Raw genomic sequence first — 11,941 nt, 5'->3', positions numbered from 1 at the left:
GAAAGATATCTGCTGCTTCCCTCACTGCTTCTCCACGTTTGTTTCAAATTTCCAGCACCTGCAGTATTCTGATTTTATTACTTTTTTTTTTCCTGAGACTGAGTAAATTTTGTAGACTGGGATCATTGTCCCCAAACATTTATCTTGCACCTTCCTTCTCAATGAAACAATCTGAGCCCTCCTTTTGATCTCTATTAGTCAAATCACCCACACTTACTTGCACAAACACTAATGTTGGAGAAAGTCAGCAGGTCTGACAGCTTCTGTGGAGAGGAAAAACAGTTAATATTCCAAGTCCAACGTGATGATGCTTCGGAACTGAAAGATGTTAGATAATTGCTTTTTTAAAATACCTTTTTTTTAACAGAAGCGGAGGAGTGTCAGAGGGTGTAGAGGCCCAGTTCCAAAGACAGTGGGCTTATTTGTATTGAATCCCTACAGTCTGGAAGCAGGCCATTTTGCCCCATCGAGTCTACATTGACCATCTGAACAGCATCCCACCCATCCCCACCCCATGCTCGTGTCTCTAACCCTGCATTTCCCATGGCTAACCTATGTACCCTACATATCCCTGGACGCTATGGACAATTTAGCATGGCCAATCCACCCTAACCTGCACATCTTTGGACTGTGGAAGGACACCCATGCAGAGATTGTGCAAACTCCACACAGCTAGTCACCTGAGGCTGGAATCAGTCCCAGCCCCCTAGCCCTGTACAGTAGGAGTGAAAGTGATGTAAAATGAGTTGGGGGGTGGGAAGAATTAGCCCCTTCTGCTGAGAGTAAAGTAAACAGGAGAAGGGTGGGAGAGGGGATGTGGGGACAGAAAGGATGTAAGGAAAAATAGAGAACAGACATAATGCAATCAGTTTCTGAAGGTGAGGAATTCAACGCTGAGAGCTCTAGGCTGTAGAGTGCCTACCTGAACAGAAAATGTTATTCCTGGAGCTTGTGCTGTGGTTTGGAACATTGCAGCAGCCCAGGACAGAAATGTTAAAGTGCTTTCAGGCAGAATCTGGAACAGGTCACATGACTGTGTCTTCATTTTCTACAAATTTAAAGCTACAGACCCAAACTATCATTTCCCTATAAACCAGAAGATACAACACTTGTTCACTCTGCATTATTCACTGTTGCAATCAAACTCATGCACTTTCACACCCACCCCCTTCATCTCTCAAGGACTACAAATAAGTGATTAGTTTTGTTGTCTTTTCATTGAGTTAACAATTCAATTATTTTGTTTCTTTTCTTTTTTGGGTTGGAGAGTTTGAGCTATAGGGAGAGGGAGAGGCTGAGACTTCCTTTTCCCTGGAACGTCAGAGGCTGAGCTGTGACTTTATAGAAGTTTATGAAATCATGAGGGGCATAGACAGGGTGAATAGCCAAGCTGTTTTTCGCAGGGAGTCCAAAACTAGCGGGCATAGGTTCAAGATGAGAGGAGAAAAGATTTAAAAGGGACCTGAGGGGCAACACTTTCACACACAAGGTGTTGTGTGCATAGAACAAAGTGGTGGAGGCTGGTTCAATTACAACACTTAAAAGGCACTTGGATGAGTATATGGATAAGATGGGTTCAGAGAGATATGGGCCAAATGCTAGCAAATGGGACTAGATTAGTTTAGGATATCCGATTTAGTATGGATGAGTTAGACCGAAGTATCTGTTTCTATGCTGTATAACTCCAACGGTCTCCTTCTACCCATCTTTCTTTCCTGGTAGCTTTATATGTCTGTAAGGCCATAAATTGGGAGCAGAAACAAAGGAGCAGGAGTAGGCCATTCAGCCCTTCAAGCCTACTTTTCCCCCATATCTTTTAATTCCTTTAGCCTCAAGTGAAATAATCCATGTCCTTTCTTAGAGTAGACCATTTGGCCCATCAATTCAGCTCTGCTGTTCAATGAGATCATGACTGATCTGATAATCCTCAACTTAACTTTCCTGTTTTCTTTCCCCATCAACCGTTAATTCTGTTACTGACTTTAAAATATTTTCTTCTTTATCCATGTTCCTCTTTCATTCTGTTTGCCTATTCTCTGCTAGCTTTTCCATATCTTTCACTTGCAAATTTACTGCCATTACGTTTTTAAATAGAGAATTTCTGAATTTGGAATCAGTCTTCCAAATTCATACATTGTAGCAACAAACTTCCAATTTGATAACCAGCTAGAGTCTTATCCAAGTACCAGACAGTGGCAGTCTGCATGGATTTCAGAGCTAGACTTGGCTTGTTAGAATACTTTTGTGACCTTTCCTCCAATTCTTTCTTTGTATAAGTGCACAATCTGCCCTGGTTTACTGTCTCGCACTCTAGCAAGAACCTGCATTTTAAAGAACCTTTTTTTAACATAGTAAAACAGCAATGTTGTGTCAAAATTTGACACTCAATTGTGACAAACAACTGATCAAAAAGTTGGTTAAGGAAGTAAAACTCCATCCATCATATGCTCAGAAACAATGAATTACACTGTTACCATTTACAACTACTGGGTCACTAAAGCAGCTCACCTTCTGATGGAATAAGACAAGGTCCCAACTTGATAAGTGTTTTTTTTTTAAACAGTCACACAGCACAAGTGTCAGGCAATGACCACTTCAAATAAGATAGTCATATAGACCTACAGAAAAATGTCTTTTGGCCCATTGCATCCACCCTGATCTCTCACAACCACCTAATCATTATAATTCCATTTTCCAGCACTTGGTCTGTAGCCTTGTATGCCTAGTGTCAAATAAACATTAAGAAAGCCTTTCAGGGTGGCACAGTGGCTCAGTGGTTAGCACTGCTGCCTCACAGCACCAGGGACCTAGGTTCAATTCCACCCTTGGGCAACTGTCTGTGTGGAGTTTGCACATTCTCCCCGTGTCTGCATGGGTTTTCTCTGAGTTCTCCAGTTTCCTTCCACAGATGTACAGCTTAGGTGGATTAGCCATGCTAAATTGCCCATCATGTTCAGGGATAAGTGGGTTATAGGGGGAGGGGTCTGGGTGGGATGCTGTGAGGGTCGGTGTGGACTTGTTGCGCCGAGGGGCCTGTATTCACGCTGTTGGGATTCTAAAGCTTCTTAAATGTTATGGGAGTTTCTGCCTCTGTAGAAGGGAGTTCCAGATTCCACCACCCTCAGTGTGAATTTTTTTTTTTTCCTTTGCATCTCTACTAAACCTTCTGCTCCATACCTTTAAATCTCAGTTCAGATAGTCCCCCTCCAGTTCAGGTACAAATATTCTAGCGGGGAGATTTACCTAGTGCTACAAGGGAGGGGTTTATGCTAGATTGGTGGAGGGTGGGATCCTCAACAGCATGGAGACAAGTGCGAGGCTGGAAGGAGATACGTTAATCAGAAATAGCAAGTTGAAGAGACAGGTCAGGCTGGAACACAACAGGGAGTGAGGAATGTCTGTTGGATTAAATTGCATCTATTAAAATGCCAGAGGGCTGAGAGGTAAGGCCGATGAACTCAGGGTGTGGATAGGTACGTGGGCCTGGGATATTATAGCCATTACAGAAACATGGCTGAGGGAGGGACAGGACTGGCAGTTTAATGTGCCAGGGTACAAGTGCTTTAGACAGGACAGAGGTGGAGTAAAGAGGGGAGGGCAAGTTGCAGTTTTGATGAAGGGGAGTATCACAGCAGTAGTCAGAGATGAAATAACTGAGGGATCATCCAGTGAGGCTTCGTGGGTGCAGCTAAGAAATAAGGGGATGGTGACATTATTGGGGTTGTACTATAGGCCCCCAAATAGTCAACGGGAATTAGAAGAACAAATATGCAGGGAGACTGGGGAGACTCGTGGGAGCAATAGGGTTGTTATAGTGGGGGATTTTAATTTTCCTAACACAGACTGGGACTGTCATAGTGTTAAGGGCTCAGATGGAGTGAAATTTGTTAAATGTGTTCAGGGAAGTTTCCTTAAGCAGTATATAGAGGGCCCTACTTGAGAAGGGGCAAAACGAGACCTACTCTTGGGAAATAGGGCAGGACAGGTGACTGAGGTGACAGTTGGGGAGCACTTTGGGACCAGTGACCGTAGTTCTGTTAATTTTAAAAATAGTTATGGAAAGGGAAATTGTAGTGGCCCTGGCTGATATATTTACATCATCGTTACCCGTGGCTGAGGTCCCTGAAGACTGCAGGGTAGCGAACGTTGTGCCCTTGTTCAAGAAGGGCTGCAAAGAAAAACCTGGGAATTATAGACCAGTAAGCCTAACATCTGTGGTAGGTAAGTTACTTGAGAAGATTCTGAGGGATAAGATATGCATTTGAAAACACAAGATTTGATTAGGAGCAGTCAGCATAGCTTCCTACGTGGGAGATCACGCCTCAAAAATTTGTTAGAACTCTTTGATGAAGTAACCATGAAGGTTGATGACGGCAGGGCAGTAAATGTAGTCTATATGGATTTCAGTAAGGCCTTTAATAAGGTTTCACATGGTAGGCTGCTCTGGAAGGTTAGTTCACATGGAATCCAGGGAGAGCTGGCAAACTGGATACACAATTAGCTTGATGACGTTACCCAGCAGGATAATGAAATGTCTGCGAACTGACGAACCAACCACAGCATCCACAACCCAAGCTACAAATCTACTCAAGAACCATAAATAAGGATAGGAGTAGGTAGTTCAGCCCTTGAGCTTGATCTGCCATTCAATAGGACCACAGCTGACTCCCAACATTCCTCTCATCTACTGTCCTGCATTTTCCCCAATTTTCTTGAGTATTGATGAATCAGATACGTGGATGACACTTTCGTCATCATCAAACGGAGCAAACTAGAGGAGACACACCAACTAATAAACAACACTCTCACTGGCATCAAATTCACCAGAGAAGAGGAAAAGAATGAACAGCTCCGATTCCTGGACGTCATGGTAGAACGCAGGGGCAACGGGGAATTCCTGACGGAGGTATACAGAAAAGCCACACACACTGACTAAGTACTGAATTTCAACAGTAACCACCCTAACACACACAAACAAAGAAGTGTGAAAACACAATTTAAATGAGCGACAACACACTGTAGCAACTCAGAAATACACCAAAAGCGAGGAATACCTCCACCAAGTATTTAAGGACAACAGATACCCAAACAACTGGATCCGACGATGCCTATCACACGAACAACAACAGGAAGATACTGCACGCCCTAACACACTCATCACGCTACCATACATCAAGAACATATCTGAACTGACCACAAGACTTCTACGACCATTGGGCATCAAAGTAGCGCACAAACCCACATCAACCCTATGCCAACTGCTAACTCGAACCAAAGACCCCTTACCCACTAGGGACAGAGCCAACGTAATATACAAAATTCCGTGCAAGGACTGCGACAAACATTACATTGGACAGACAGGAAGAACATTGGCCACAAGAGTACATGAACGCCAACTAGCAACAAAAAGTCACGACCAATACTCCCTCATCTCCATTCACACAGATAAAGAGAAACATCAGTTCAATTGGGACAACACCAGGATCCTAGGACAGGCCAAACAGAGACAAGCGTGGGAATTCCTAGAGGCCTGGCTCTCTACCGAGAAGGCCATCAACAAACACATAGAACTAGTCCCTACATACACACCACTGTGAAGAAAAACCGGAAATGAGGTAATCAACTCCAACGGACCCTAGAGTTTAAATACCAGGCGGGAAAACACAACGGCGCTTCATCGGAGACTGCACTGATGATGGTACCCAGCAGGGTAATGAAACGTCTGCAAACTAACAGACCAACTCGGCGAGCGAACCAACCACAACATCCTATTCTTATTTCCTCCGGTCTTATAACCACTCTGGACAAAGCTACCTGCTTGATTGGTACCCCATCCACTATATTTGTGTGAATATACAAAATAAGAGCCCAAGTCAGCCATTCGTCCCCTTGAACCTGTCGTGCCATTCAATAAGATTTTTGATGATAATTCCACATTCTCACATATCACCTTTTGAGGCCCTTGCCTAACAAAAATCTCTTTACCTCTGTCTTAAAGCAATCAATGACCCCACTTCCACCACCTTCTGAAGCGAAGCATTCCAACATCGCACAGCCCTCTGAAAGAAAGAAAATCTCCTCATCCCTGTCATAAAAGGGTGACTCCCCCTCCTCCCGCCCAGTTCTGAATTCATCCACAACAGGAAACCTGCATTACACATCCACTTGTCAAGACCATAGTGTCATCATCCCATACACTTTGGGCCTGCTTCCACAGGAGTTTTAAGTCTGTTAAACCTATCATCCTAAGACAACCCTAGGATTCCAGAAATCAATCCAGTAATCTCTGAACGGCCTTCAACACATTTCCATCCTTCCTTAAATGAGGAGACCAAAATACACTCCGTATTTGAGATGTGGTCTCACCAATGCCCTCGACATCAAAGCAAACCCTCCTTGTTTTTACAGTCAAAATTTCTCATCATAAAGGATAGCATCCCATTAGCCACCTTAATTATGTGTTGTGCCAAAATACTGACGTTTTATGACTTGTACGTTACAATGCCTAAATGTCTCTATATCTTCGAATTCCTGTTTGCTCCTATTATTGCCAATGGCAAAGTGGCAGCTCTATGTACCATCTACAAGACAGACTGCTGAAATTCCCCAAGGCTGCTTCGACAGCATCTTCCAAGCCTGTAGCCACTACCACTTAGCGCAAAGGAGAACAGATACATGGCAATACCACCACCTCCATGTTCCCCTCCAAGCCACTTACCATCCTGACTTGAAACATATTGCCAGTCTTTCAGTGTTGCTAGGTCACAATCCTGGAACTGCCTCCCAGCAGCATTGTGGGTGTTGCTACATCTAAGGACTGCAGTGTATTCAAGAAGGCAGCCCCACCCCACCTTGTCAATAGCATTTAGGGATGGGGAATAAACGTTGGCCCAGGAAATACGCATTACGTGCCCACCTGTCAAGATCATTCAGTCACCACCCCATTCGCTTTTAAACTCTTGTGGAAACAAGCCCAGTCTGTTAAACCCATCCTCCTAAAATAACACTAGGTTACATTCTGTGAATAAATAAAAACAACGCCTACATTCTGTGAATAAGTAAAAAACCTTTGTCCCTCACACATGCTCAACTGACACACTTGACCTCCATTGAATGGCAGAGCGTCTCACTGAGTTTAATAAGTTGCTCATGCAGTGGACCGGAACAGAATGTTTGTTCATGCATTGGTGCCACCACTTTCACAAAAGGTTGACTGCCATGAATCTCCACTTTTGCCTCTCCCATACTCTTACACACTCCACCTTAATCAGCTACATGTAGTTGAACATATTCACCATAATTTTCTCCTCTGCTTCTCCCTCCTGCATTTTCTGTTAATCTTTTCTTGCAATAATTATCTCTGTTTGCCATCTGCTCAAATGATGTGACCAAAGTAGTGTATCTTCTTTGATTTTGTACACTAATTTCCTCTCTCCAGGCATTTCCACCACTTTCTCTTTAGTCTGTCCATCTGTGGAAAGTATGTGGGATATATGGAACATTCTCCTACATATCTCAAATGCATTTATCTTTTTCTCTGAGATAGTAGGAACTGCAGATGCTGGAGAATCTGAGATAACAAGGTGTAGAGCTGGATGAACACAGCAGGCCAAGCAGCATCTTCTCTGTTTGTTTGTCCATGTCACAGAGACCTATAACACGGATGGCAAGGTGTAGCACCTTAGCACTCTCTTTGTAAGATTCAGTTCAGTTTATTTGATGTTAACACCACCTTCATTCTGATAAAGCTGGTTTTAGCTGTTTCAATTCTCCAATGGATTTCACATTCACATCTCCCACCATGTGTCCCTTTAATCTGTCCAAGGCATGTGAAACTTTCCACTTGTTCCAGGACTTATCGGTTTACTTTAATTTTCACTTGTCGTGGAACAGAGAACTGTTGTAGAACTATTGTAGAACAGAAGAACCGAGGAGTGCCGATACATAATTCTTTAAAGTTTGTGTCATATATAGACAGGATGGTTAAAAAGGTGTTTGGCATGCTTGCCTTCATCGCTCAGTCCTTTGAGAATAGGAGTTGGCACGTTATGTTGAGGTTGTACAGGACACTGGTGAGACCTCTTCTGGGACACTGTGTCCAGTTCTGGTCATCCAGCTATAGGAAGAATATTATAAAGCTGGAGAGGGTTCAGAAGAGACTTACTAGGATGTTGCCGGGTATGGAAGGTTTGACTTATATGGAAAGGCTGGAATTTTTTTCATTGAAGCGTAGGAAGATGAGAGCTGACCTGATAGAAGTTTAGAAAATAATGAGAGATATAGATAGAGGTGATGGTATTTGTCTTTTCCCTAAGATGGGGAATTTCAGGTCTAGGGGGCACATTTTTAAAGTGAGAGGAGAAAGATTTAAAGACAAAGGAGGCAAATTTTTGACATAGAGGGTGGCTCGCATGTGGAATGGACTTCCTGATGAAGTGGTGGATGCGGGTACAATTACAATGTTTAAAAGACATTTGGATGGATATATGAACAGGAAAGGTTTGGAGGGATATGGGCCAAGAGCAGGCAGGTGGGACCAGTTTAGTTTGGGATTATGCTCAGCATGGACTGGTTGGACCGAAGGGTCTGTTTCCGTGCTGTGTGACGCTATGACACTTCTGGGGTTAGTTCTCTGCTTATCACCATTGCTTATCGTCTTTACATTCTTTCTTAATTCGACAGTCACATTTCTTGCCTTCATTTTGTTTGCAATTTCTTTAGTCTGTAATCATTTTTGTATCTTAAAGTTGTCAATGTTAACCACCCAATGTTACAAACTAGTAGATCTTCCATGTCTCTGAAGGTGGCTTCAGTGAACAGGTTGAACAGAATTGGGACCATAACATATCTCTGCTCTCCACTTTTGGTTACCAAGCTGTCTGACAGGCCGCTGTAAAATTCCATCATTGATGCCAGCATTGATTCTGTTTTGTATCCTTTTATAATTTCTATCAATTTCTAGTTTGTAGAGGCACTCCATTACTCTCTGTCAAATGCCTTCTTACAGTTAATGAACCATCCAGATACAGCTACATCTTTCAAAATCAACTCAAGTTAAAGATGCAAGCTTTTGTTCCTTTTTTGACTGGCTATCATTTATCGTATAGGCCAGCTATTTTTTTTTTCAAAACAGTGATTAAAGTAAGTTTGATCATGTGGCTCATAAGATTTACTGTCCTGTGCTCTGAACACTCGATCCTTTAGGTTTCCTTAATGAACATTGATTGGATAAGATCCTTGGGTAGGAATCCTGTAAGTTTTGTTGCAGAGCTCTGTCAGTATTACAATGCTGACAATGTGCAGGGTTCTCTGGCATTCTGACAGTATTTCACTGATTTCTTGTTTTAATCTTTTGATGAATGCACTAATTCGTGGGATCAAATACTGTTTAACACTCCTTGTTAAATGTAGTTTGTTTTTTTTTACATCGAGTTCTCCATGATAGAATGTTCTTGGAATACAAAAATTCTCTAATAAAGAAATTAAATGATTTAGTAAGTAACAACATAGACAAGCCAATACATATCAATCTTCACCTTGGTGTGTGGTTCTTATGCGGTGACATGTTTGACGTGGAATAGAGTCTTTACAGCACAGATTGAGGCCTTTTACAGTCATGGAGTCATAGAGCTATACAGCTATACAGCATGGAATCAGACCCTTCAGTCCAACTTAGAGATAGTAAAAACTGCCGATGCTGGAGTCAGAGATAACACAGTGTGGAGCTGGAGGAACACAGCAGGTCAGGCAGCATCAGAGGAGCAGGAAAGCTGACATTTCAGGTCGGAACCCTTCGGGACTTTCCTGTTCCTTTGATGCTGCCTGGCCTGCTGTGTTCCTCCAGCTCCACATTGTGTTACCTTCAGTCCAACTTGCCCATGTTGACCAGATATCCTAAACTGATCTAGTCCCATTTGCCAGCAACTGGCCCATATGTCTCTAAACCCTTCCTGTTCATGTACCAGATGCCATCCAGATGCCTTTTAAATGTTGGCATTGTACCAGCCTCCACCACTTCGTCTGGCAGCTCGTTCCATACATGCATCACCCTCTGCGTAAAAAAGTTGCCCCTTAGATCCCTTTAAATCTTCCCCCTCTCACGTTAAACCTATGTCCTCTAGTTTTGGACTCCCTCATCCTGGGGAAAAGACCTTGTCTATTTCCCCTATCCATGCCCCTTATGATTTTATAAACTTCTATAATGTTACCCCTCAGCCTCTGATGCTCTAGGGAAAATAGCCCCAGCTTATTCAGCCTCTCCCTATAGGTCAAACCCACCAACCCTGGCAACATCCTTGTAAATCTTTTCTGATCCCTTTCAAGTTTCACAACATCCTTCCTATAGCAGGGAGACCAGAATTGCATGCAGTATTCCAAAAGTGGTGTAACCAATGTCCTGTACAGCTACAACATGACCTTCCAACTCCTATACTCAATGCACTGATCAATAAAGGCAAGCATACCAAATGCCTTCTTCACTATCCTATCTACATGCAGCTCCACTTTCAAGAACTATGAACCTGCACTCCAAGGTCTCTTTGTTCAGCAACACTCGCCAGGGCCTTACCATGAAGTGTATAAGTCCTGCCCTGATCTGCCTTTCCAAAATGCAGCAGCTCACATTTATCTAAATTAAACTCCATCTACCACTCCTTGGCCCATTGGCCCATGTGATCAAGATCTCACTGTACTCTGTGGTAAGCTTCTTTGCTGTCAACTACACCTCCAATTTTGGTGTCATCTGCAAACTTACTAACCATACCTCCTATGTTCACATCCAAATCATTTACATAAATGATGAAAAGCGGTGGACCCAGCACCGAACCTTGTAGCAAACCACAGGTCACAGTCCTGTAATCTGAAGAATAGATTGAAAGTAGCACTGCTTCATCTGGAAGGTGTGTTTGGAGCTTTGGACAGTGAGGAGGGAGGAAGTTTAATGGTCAAGTGTTACATCTTCTGTGATTATATGGGACAATGCCATGGGAGAATGAGGAAGTGTCCGTGATCATGGAGGAGCAGACAAGAATGTCATGAAAAGAACAGTCCTGCAGAATTCATTCATTCATTCAAGCAGTGGAGCCAGCACCGAACCTTGTGACACTCCGCTGATTACAGGTCTCCAGTCTGAAAAGCAACACTCCACCACCACCCTTTGTCTTCCACTTTTGAGTGAGTTTTGTATCCAAATGGCCAGGTCCCCCTGTATTCCATGTGATCTAACGTTGCTAACCAGTGTACCATGAGGAAACTTGCCGAACACTTTACTGAAGTCCATATAGATCACGTCCACTGCTCTGGCCTCATCAATCCTCTTTTTCACTTCTTCAAAAAACTCAATCAAGTTAGTTGATCTATTGTGAGCTTGTGGGCTCTCCTTAGAGCAGTTTCTTTTCAGATCCTTTCCACTGCTCTGTTATCACAGAATTGATGTAGTGTAGGAGGCCATTAAGCCCATCACGGCAGCACCAACTCTTCAAACGAGCCTTTTAGTTAATTTCTTTCAAATGACAATTTAATTTCCTTTTAAAATTATCAATCACCTCCACTTCCACCCTGTAGGTGGTGAGTTCCAAATCATATCAGATTAACGACAATCTCATTGAATGGCAGAGCTGAACGGCCTACTTCTGCTCAATGTTTCATGGCCTTATGAATTCATTTCCTGTTATGGCAGTTTCAGAATGAGCGATCCACTCATTGCGGGAAATGTTCCTGAGGGTGTGCCAAATCTCCAGGAAGTCAAGATTAATTTCCAGCAAGCAACTCAACAGAAAAAGTAATTGAACTCTTTAGTAATAAAGCGATTTGGAGATGGGAGGAATGAGAATGTGGTGAAAACTCAGACACAGCTGACTCATGTCGGTAACCCTGACAACTGAAAACAAAATTCACTGTGGTAAAGTGGCAGGTGTGAATCAAGATGGAAAGTTTCAAGAAA

This window comes from Rhincodon typus, chromosome 2 (assembly GCF_021869965.1).
Source record: "Rhincodon typus isolate 14 chromosome 2, sRhiTyp1.1, whole genome shotgun sequence".
Lineage (NCBI taxonomy): Eukaryota > Metazoa > Chordata > Chondrichthyes > Orectolobiformes > Rhincodontidae > Rhincodon > Rhincodon typus.
The sequence above is the reverse complement of the archived record's forward strand: the minus strand, read 5'-3'. Positions refer to the sequence as shown.